The sequence below is a fragment of the Oncorhynchus keta genome, chromosome 9 (genome assembly GCF_023373465.1).
Source record: "Oncorhynchus keta strain PuntledgeMale-10-30-2019 chromosome 9, Oket_V2, whole genome shotgun sequence".
Taxonomy (NCBI): Eukaryota; Metazoa; Chordata; class Actinopteri; order Salmoniformes; family Salmonidae; genus Oncorhynchus; species Oncorhynchus keta.
Window position 1 is genome coordinate 20,467,687 of NC_068429.1, and position 10,556 is coordinate 20,478,242.

Sequence of the window (10,556 nt, forward strand, 5' to 3'; positions counted from 1 at the left end):
TCTCTCTCTAGCCCCACTGTCTCTCTCTCTCTTCTCTCTCTCTGCCTCTTTCAGTCTCTCTCTAGACTCACTTTCTCTCTCTCTCTCTTTCTCCTCTCTCTCTTTCTCCTCTCCCTCTGTCTCTCTCTCTCTGTCTCTCTCTGTGTCTCTCTTTCTTCTCTCTCTCCGTCTCTCTCAGTCTTTCTCTAGCCTCACTGTCTCTCTCTCTCTTCCTCCTCTCTTTCTTCTCTCTCTCTGCCTCGCTCAGTCTCTCTCTAGCCTCACTGTCTCTCTCTCTCTCTTTCTCTCTGTCTCTCTTCTCTCTGTCTGTCTCTCTTAGTCTCTCTCTAGCCTAACTGTCTCTCTCTCTCTCTCTTTCTCCTCTCTCTGTCTCTCTCTCTCTCTGTCTCTCTTTCTAGCCTTACTGTCTCTCCTCTCTATCTCTCAAACCTAACTCTCTCTCTCTCCTCTCCTCTCTCTCTCTCTCTTTGTCATTCTCTCATTTCCTTTTCCTTTCACCTTCCTGTTTTAATTTCTCTCCCCTTTCTCTCTCATTTCTTACCAACCCCTCCCTTTCTCATTTTGATACCCCTAAACTCTCATTTTCACACATTGTAATACAAAGTCTCATAGCCTTTCATTCAAACTCATTCCCACCAGGTAAGGGTTTAAAAACCCTTGATCTCTAAAATAAAATAGATCAGAAAATCGTGGCTGACTATCCTCACACTTTGTCTTTCCTTCTCTCTCCTGTAAACCTTCCATCTCTTCCACTTTCTCTTTCTCTCTCTCTTCATTCACCCATTTTCAGAATTAAAGCACACCTATTTTTATCAATGACTCATTGCAGGTTTTCCCACATGTTGTGTTAATTAATTCACGGTGGGATTGGTGAAAAACACACTCTCTCTCTCTCTCTCTCTCTCTCTCTCTCTCTCTCTCTCTCTCTCTCTCTCTCTCTCTCTCTCTCTCTCTCTCTCTCTCTCTCTCTCACTCTCTCTCTCTCTCACACACAATCTTTGGGGTTGCCATGACACCCGGCGAAAAGAGATAATACCACCAATAAGAGTGTGTCATGTGAGCTGAGAGGCTGATGTTATTGGCTCCAGGCCAGTTTACTCAACAGCCAGAGGATGTATAAACCCTCTCAATATATGCCATTTCTCAAGTAGGCCTTAACCCCTGCAATCTGTCACGTTCTGACCTTATTATTTTTTTTATGTCTATATTTTCGTTGTTCAGGGCTTGAGTTGGGGTGGGCATTCTTTGTTGTTTTTCTATGTTTTGTTCTGTTGTTATATTTCTATGTGTTTGGCCTGGTATGGTTCTCAATCAGAGGCAGGTGTCAGTCGTTGTCTCTGATTGGGAGCCCTTTTTAGGTAGCCTGTTTTCTATTGTGTTTTGTGGGTGGTTGTATTTTCTGTCTGTCACACGGAACTGTTTCGGTTTTTGTTATTTCACGTTGTTATTTTGTATTTTTCAGTGTTCTATTAAAAGAATCATGAACACATACCACGCTGCGCATTGGTCCTCCAATCCTTCCTACTACTCCTCGTCAGAGGAAGAAGAAGACCGTTACACAATCCATCTCTCTGTGATGTTAACCCCTGCAATACATCTCTCTGTGATGTTAACCCCTGCAATACATCTCTCTGTGATGTTAACCCCTGCAATACATCTCTCTGTGATGTTAACCCCTGCAATAAATCTCTCTGTGATGTTAACCCCTGCAATAAATCTCTCTGTGATGTTAACCCCTGCAATACATCTCTCTGTGATGTTAACCCCTGCAATACATCTCTCTGTGATGTTAACCCCTGCAATACATCTCTCTGTGATGTTAACCCCTGCAATACATCTCTCTGTGATGTTAACCCCTGCAATACATCTCTCTGTGATGTTAACCCCTGCAATACATCTCTCTGTGATGTTAACCCCTGCAATACATCTCTCTGTGATGTTAACCCCTGCAATACATCTCTCTGTGATGTTAACCCCTGCAATACATCTCTCTGTGATGTTAACCCCTGCAATACATCTCTCTGTGATGTTAACCCCTGCAATACATCTCTCTGCTATGCTGTTCTGGAAAAATTAGTTAAGCACATGTGCTGCAGTCTGTGGTTATCTCTTCCAGCAGGAAAATCTTTAAAAAGTGACTTCCCTAACATACAGGCAAAATAAATCAGCGACTATATGAAACTGTATACTGAGCACAGGTAGCTGTTGTTCTCTCAGGGAAATAGCCCCATACACACCTACTAAATCAACGACTATATGGAACTGGTTATTGAGCACAGGTAGCTGTTCTCTCAGGGAAATAGCCCCATACACACCTACTAAATCAACGACTATATGGAACTGGTTATTGAGCACAGGTAGCTGTTCTCTCAGGGAAATAGCCCCATACACACCTACTAAATCAACGACTATATGGAACTGGTTATTGAGCACAGGTAGCTGTTGTTCTCTCAGGGAAATAGCCCCATACACACCTACTAAATCAACGACTATATGGAACTGGTTATTGAGCACAGGTAGCTGTTCTCTCAGGGAAATAGCCCCATACACACCTACTAAATCAACGACTATATGGAACTGGTTATTGAGCAAAGGTAGCTGTTCTCTCAGGGAAGTAAACACTAACTAAACCAACAACTATGACTCATATAGGACTCTCTCAGGCCTCTTACGTGGATTGCAATGAGTCTGAGGCATTGATCAATGCTCAGTGTAAAACTATAGACATACTCTGGTGTGGTGGCTGCTGTTATAGAATAATGAAGAGAGAGAAAGAGAGACAGACCGAATTGTTTTATTATTTATTTCCCTTTTTTTATTATCCATTTCACTTGATTTGGCAATGTAAACATATGTTTCCCAAGCCAATAAAACCCTTAAATTGAAATTGAATTGAGAGACAGCGAGGCGAGAGACATACTGAGAGAGAGAGAGAGAGAGAGAGAGAGAGAGAGAGAGAGAGAGAGAGAGAGAGAGAGATTTTGAGAGAGAGAGAGAGAGAGAGAGAGAGAGAGAGAGAGATAGATAGATAGTGTAACGAACTTCTTCGTCTGATGAGGAGTAGGAAGGATCGGACCAAAATGCAGCGTGGTACGTGTTCATATTTCCTTTAATAAACTGAACACTAAATACAAAAGAACAAAATGAGGGAAAGTAATGAAAATCAAAACAGTTCTGTATGGTGAAAACACAGAAAACAACTACCCACAAACACCAGGTGGGAACAGGCTACCTAAGTATGGTTCTCAATCAGAGGCAACGATTGACAGCTGCCTCTGATTGGGAACCATACCAGGCCAAACACATAGAACTATAACACACAGAACAGAGGCTGAGACGTAGGACACAGCTGATCCAATTATATCAACCCACACTGCCGCGTCTCTGTTGTGCTGCTATTAAAACCAGCAGCCAATCACATTGACAGTTATTGCACTGTTACTAAGGGAAGATCCATGGAACCATAGGTAGTGATCAGGGCCTGCCCAGCAGAGTGGGCCTACCCTGTCTGTGTTTCAGTAATGAGTGTTGTGCTGTCTGTGTTTCAGTAATGAGCTTTGTGCTGTCTGTGTTTCAGTAATGAGTGTTGTGCTGTCTGTGTTTCAGTAATGAGCGTTGTGCTGTATGTGTTTCAGTAATGAGTGTTGTGCTGTCTGTGTTTCAGTAATGAGCGTTGTGTTGAATGTGTTTCAGTAATGAGTGTTTTACTGTCTGTGTTTCAGTAATGAGTGTTGTGCTGTATGTGTTTCAGTAATGAGTGTTTTACTGTCTGTGTTTCAGTAATGAGCGTTGTGCTGTATGTGTTTCAGTAATGAGTGTTGTCCTGCGTCTCATAATTGTATATGATGGGTTTCATATCATTTAGCCAGGCTTAATTGGAATGTGTTTGACACTCTTAAAGGAGTAGTTTTGTAGAACTTGATATTAGATGGTTCCTCACCCTGGAAGGAGAAACAGTAATCCATGTTTTATTTAAACAGCCACTACAAGCTAAGAATCAATGGAAGGTATGGGGGCGTGAGCATGTTTTAAAAAACGTAACTATCAACGGTAATGTGCACATACACACACAAATAATCATACATGCATACACGCGCGCACACACACACACACACACACACACACACACACACACACACACACACACACACACACACACAGGTCAATTGCCATAGCCTACACAAGTCTTAGGTCCTGATTTACTCACATTCTGGGAGAAGTGTGTGTGTGTGTGTGTGTGTGTGTGTGTGTGTGTGTGTGTGTGTGTGTGTGTGTGTGTGTGTGTGTGTGTGTGTGTGTGTGTGTGTGTGTGTGTGTGTGTGTGTGTGTGTGTGTGTGTGTGTGTGTGTGTGTTATAAAGTGGAATTTCTCCAGTTAATGGTGCACTGTAGACTTTCTCTGTCTCTGTCTCTGCCTCTACGGGATTTTCATCTTTGACCCTGGGGACAGGAGAGAGGTCACAAACTAAGCCCAGGAAAAGGAAACATGTTCCTCAGTGTTTCGTAAAGGCTCTAATAAAGCCTCTATTTTTTTCTCAACATCTATCTCTTCTAAATACTGTAAATTCAAAACACAGTTCTTCCAGACACAACATTGTTAAAGCAGTCAGGTTAAGTGGAGTTATGTCTCCTTTTTGACATACACTGCTACGAACGAGACTGATATACAGTCTACTGTATGACTTCCAAAGTTACAACAGATATTTTCACTTTTTTGTTAGTTTTTTTGATAACTTTCTATCCTATGTAAGTCCTGTAGTAGAAATCTAAAGTATTATCATTCAGGCACATGCACAGACTACTCCTGTGTGTTAGTGTCTCAAAGCTGGGTTTAATTATGCGAGACACAGTGTCACGACTCCCACCGAAGGCGGCTCCTCTTCTTGTTCGGGCGGCGCTCGGCGGTCGTCGTCACCGGTCTACTAGCTGCCACCGATCCCTTTTTCCTTTTCTGTTGGTTTTGTCTTATTGATTTCACCTGTTTCTTGTTTAGGTTTTAGTCGGGCTATTTAAGCCGGTGATGCCCGCCTGCTTTTGTGCGGGCTTATTTCCTCTGTTCGTGTCTGTGGTTGTGCGACTTTCTTGTTTTTCTCCGGACTGGTTGGTTCCTGGTTTTGGGCCGGTCTTTGTTATGCACCTGGTGTTTTGGCGTGACCGTTTTCCTGCGCCGGAATAAAAAACAATTGTCCTTTACCCTCTGTTCCCTGCGCCTGTTCATAAGCGAGCTCAAATGTATGCACACACACACGCATCCACGGATACACACACACACACATTGGTTTTACTATCAAAGTGGGGAACCAAAAAATGTATTTCCCTAACCCAAAAATCAAACCCTTACCCTAACTCTAACCCTAATCCTAACCCTAACCCCTAACCCCTTACCTTAATTCTAACCCTAACCCTAATCCTAACCCCTAACCCCTTACCCCTAACCCCTTACCTTAATTCTAACCCTAACCCTAATTCTAAACCTAATGTCCGAAATGTCCCCACTTGTCAAATTGTTTTACTATCCTTGTGAGGATTTTGGAACCCAAAAGGATGGTAAATTTAGACCAATCACACACACACACACAGGGGGGATAGGTATAGGGCTTACATCTCTCAGGAAACCAGTCCAGTCTGTCTAATACTGTCTGGTATAGGGCTTACATCTCTCAGGAAACCAGTCCAGTCTGTCTAATACTGTCTGGTATAGGGCTTACATCTCTCAGGAAACCAGTCCAGTCTGTCTAGTACTGTCTGGTATAGGGCCTACATCACTCAGGAAACCAGTCCAGTCTGTCTAATACTGTCTGGTATAGGGCCTACATCACTCAGGAAACCAGTCCAGTCTGTCTAATACTGTCTGGTATATGGCTTACATCACTCAGGAAACCAGTCCAGTCTGTCTGATACTGTCTGGTATAGGGCCTACATCACTCAGGAAACCAGTCCAGTCTGTCTAGTACTCTCTGGTATAGGGCTTACATCTCTCAGGAAACCAGTCCAGTCTGTCTAATACTGTCTGGTATAGGGCTTTCATTACTCAGGAAACCAGTCCAGTCTGTCTAATACTGTCTGGTATATGGCTTTCATCACTCAGGAAACCAGTCCAGTCTGTCTAATACTGTCTGGTATAGGGCTTTCATCACTCAGGAAACCAGTCCAGTCTGTCTAGTATTGTCTGGTATAGGGCCTACATCACTCAGGAAACCAGTCCAGTCTGTCTAATACTGTCTGGTATATGGCTTACATCACTCAGGAAACCAGTCCAGTCTGTCTGATACTGTCTGGTATAGGGCCTACATCACTCAGGAAACCAGTCCAGTCTGTCTAGTACTCTCTGGTATAGGGCTTACATCACTCAGGAAACCAGTCCAGTCTGTCTGATACTGTCTGGTATAGGGCCTACATCACTCAGGAAACCAGTCCAGTCTGTCTAGTACTCTCTGGTATAGGGCTTACATCACTCAGGAAACCAGTCCAGTCTGTCTTGTAATGCAGTCCGTCTAATACCCACTGTGCAAAAACTGTGCAAAAACAACGCTGTTTCCACATAATTTCAACCCAAAAAATTCTATGTGATGATGTTGAATCAATGTACAAAACTGATTAAATTTGCAAAAAGTTTGGTCATTTTGTCTTTGTCTCTGCCTCGGTCTCTTCCTTGGTCACTGTCACTGCCTCTGTCTCTGCCTAAAATATAATGTTTCCTTTCGGAGACCAGCGAAATGTCCCCACTTGTCAAATGTTCCTTGTTTTACAATCCTTGTGAGGACTGCTGGAACACAAAAGGTTGTCTCTGTCTGTCTCTGTCTCTGTCTCTCAACCCAAGAATTCTATCTGCTTTTTCCCCCCATCCCTCTTTCTTCTTTTGTCATTCTCCCTCCAGTCTCTGTCTTTTGCTCTTCTTTCTTTATCTCTCTCTTTCCCTCTTTCTTTTGACATCCTCCCTCCGTCTCTGTCATTGTGCGTCCATGACTGCTGGTAGTCCAAGCGAAGGATGTTATTTGGAGAATAATGGGACCACATTCTTCAGCTTGCTCTGATACGTTTGTTTCTAACAGCTAGGAGGCATCAGTCATTCCTTTCTTCCTAAGGCTACTGTCAAACTTTTGATTTGATTTCTGGGTTTTGGGAGAAGACACTGAATACAATATTCAGTCAGCCTGGCACATGACACAGACATCAAAGATGTAAGGAGGTTTAAGAAAAAGTGCAAATGTTATAATATGTAGCTAAAAGACAAAGCGTTGATGTTAAATTGTCTCCCACAGGAGTGAGGAAGAGTTAGTAATGTCCTTTAACGATGATCTTTTGACCATGATAGATAGAAGTCCTTGAATACACTTTAACAGCAAGAGCCTATAGCCTGCAATACACAAGACAAAGAGTGTAACATCACATTCACACAAGCATCATGGGATACGAGAATCTCATAGATGGGGTGAGGTGACAGAAACACAGCTACACCTCTCCTCTAGCTCTTCTGTCTCTGGGAAATTGACAGACGACCATGAAAAATATTAAAAGAGACCATGCCACAATTTTATGAGAAATAAAATTCATCATACATTTTTAGAGGGCTGTCTTTCTTTCTATCTCAATCCTATACACTGTTGTTCTCAATCACTGTTTAATATTTCAGAGGGATTGTGACAAAATGGGCTTCTCATAAAACCCAGTGAAAACATTTCCGCTGCTGAAGCTAGGTTTCTATACAACTGGCGGCAGATTTTCATGCAATTATTATCAAATCTGCATAAAACCAATATGCACATTGTACCACCAGAGATGTGTTTTCATCAAATGTACTTGCTGTGGATAAAAGGCTGTGCGTAATGATGTAGTACACATACAAAATTCCTTTTGCAGTTAAATTCCCATGTACCGAATAAAACATACAAGTTAAATGGGTTTCCATCACATTTTCAAATCAACTGATAGTTTTCTCACAACAACAAAAATGTGCGTTATATAGCAAGTGTGCCTACTCTGGCCAACACCTAGCAGATACAGTGCAGGTATAGCCAACAACTGGCAGATACAGTGCCGCATAGCCAACAACTGGCAGATACAGTGCCGTATAGCCAACAACTGGCAGATACAGTGCAGGTATAGCCAACAACTGGCAGATACAGTGCCGTATAGCCAACAACTGGCATATACAGTGCCATATAGCCAACAACTGGCAGATACAGTGCAGGTATAGCCAACGACTGGCAGATACAGTGCCGTATAGCCAACAACTGGCAGATACAGTGCCGTATAGCCAACAACTGGCAGATACAGTGCCGTATAGCCAACAACTGGCAGATAGTGCGGGTATAGACAACAACTGGCAGATACAGTGCCGTATAGCCAACAGCTGGCAGATAGTGCGAGTATAGATAAGAACTGGAAGATACAGTGTGGGTATAGCCAACAACTGGCAGATAGTGTGAGTATAGCCAACAACTGGCAGTTAGTGCGAGTATAGACAACAACTGGCAGTTAGTGCAAGTATAGACAACAACTGGCAGATACAGTGTGGGTATAGCCAACAACTGGCAGATAGTGTGAGTATAGACAACAACTGGCAGTTAGTGCGAGTATAGACAACAACTGGCATATAGTGCGAGTATAGACAACAACTGGCAGATAGTGTGAGTATAGACAACAACTGGCAGTTAGTGCGAGTATAGACAACAACTGGCATATAGTGCGAGTATAGACAACAACTGGCAGTTAGTGCGAGTATAGACAACAACTGGCAGATACAGTGTGGGTATAGACAACAACTGGCAGATACAGTGTGGGTATAGACAACAACTGGCAGATACAGTGTGGGTATAGACAACAACTTTTTTTCACATACATTTTATTTTTATTTTCCATCAACTCATCTTCAAAACACTCTCCTGCAACCCGCCTCACCAATTTATATTTATAAATAAGTATTATTTACCTCAAATCTGCAATCCTCCAAGAAGCTAGCCAGAAGCTAGCCAGAAACTCCAAGAAGCTAGCCAGAAACTAACCAGAAGCTAGCCAGGAGCTAGCTAGAAGCTAATCAGAAGCTAGTTCAGAAGCTAGTTAGCTTCTTTACTCGCAAATCGTTAGTATTCAGCTAACCACGGTTTGTGGTCATCAGCTATCCTTTAGCTCGAAAATCTATCGCCAGTTTTTGTAGGGCGCAGCTCGGAACGGAACATACCGGACCAATTTTTCTCTCCATGTCCTTGGATTTCAACTGCTCTCTGGACATTCATTCCCGGATCTCACAGCTAGCTAGCTGCTATCCATGTGTCTATCTGCTCTCATCGATTCCGGAGCAAACATCAATTACTCCGGAGCTAGCCAGCTCCGTCAATCACTCCTGAGCTCCGTCAATCACTCATGGGCTGCAGTCACCTATCCGGACCCATTTTACTGCCTACGCGGAGCCCCACCGGGCCTTCACAACTGGACTGCCGACGTTATCTACCCGAAGGAGATCCGGCTGGCTCCTCCGTCGCGACGTTACCTGAACGCCCATCTGCGGCCTGCTAACCGTTAGCTGTCTTACCGGCTGCTCTCAGAATAGACAATCGGACAATTTATTTATTTTTATTATTATTATGTTTCTTCTTGGGCCTCTATAACTATATCTATTGTTTTTATTTTATTTTTGTTGTTGTGTGATTTGGACTAATCCCCTCTACCACACGCAACTACCCACTAATCTACTGACGGAACGCAAGAGGTGGCTAACAACAGACCTCCATCCTATGCTAGCTTGCTACCGATGTCCTGGCTAGCTGTCTAAATCGCCGTGACCCCCAAACCAACCACTCCACTCACTGGACTCTTGATCACTCGACTAAGGATGCCTCTCCTTAATGTCAATATGTCTTGTCCATTGCTGTTCTGGTTAGTGTTTATTGGCTTATTTCACTGTAGAGCCTCTAGTCCTGCTCACTATACCTTATCCAATTTATTAGTTCCACCACCCACACATGCAATGACATCTCCTGGTTTCAATGATGTTTCTAGAGACAATATCTCTCTCTACATCACTCAATACCTAGGTTTACCTCCACTGTATTCACATCCTACCATACCTTTGTCTGTACATTATACCTTGATGCTATTTTATCACCCCCAGAAACCTCCTTTTACTCTCTGTTCCAGACGTTCTAGACGACCAATTCTTATTGCTTTTAGCCGTATCCTCTGGCGATGTAGAGGTGAATCCAGGCCCTGCAGTGCCTAGCTCCACTCCTATTCCCGAAGGCGCTCTCTTTTGATGACTTCTGTAACCGTAATAGCCTTGGTTTCATGCATGTTAACATTAGAAGCCTCCTCCCTAAGTTTGTTCTATTTACTGCTTTAGCACACTCTGCCAACCCGGATGTTCTAGCTGTGTCTGAATCCTGGCTTAGGAAGAAAAAAATTAAATTAAAATTAAAAATTAAAATTAAAATTCTGACATTTTAATTCCAAATTACAACATTTTCAGACAAGATAGAACTGCCAAAGGGGGCGGTGTTGCAATCTACTGCAAAGATAGCCTGCAGAGTTCTGTCCTACTATCCAGGTCTGTACCCAAAC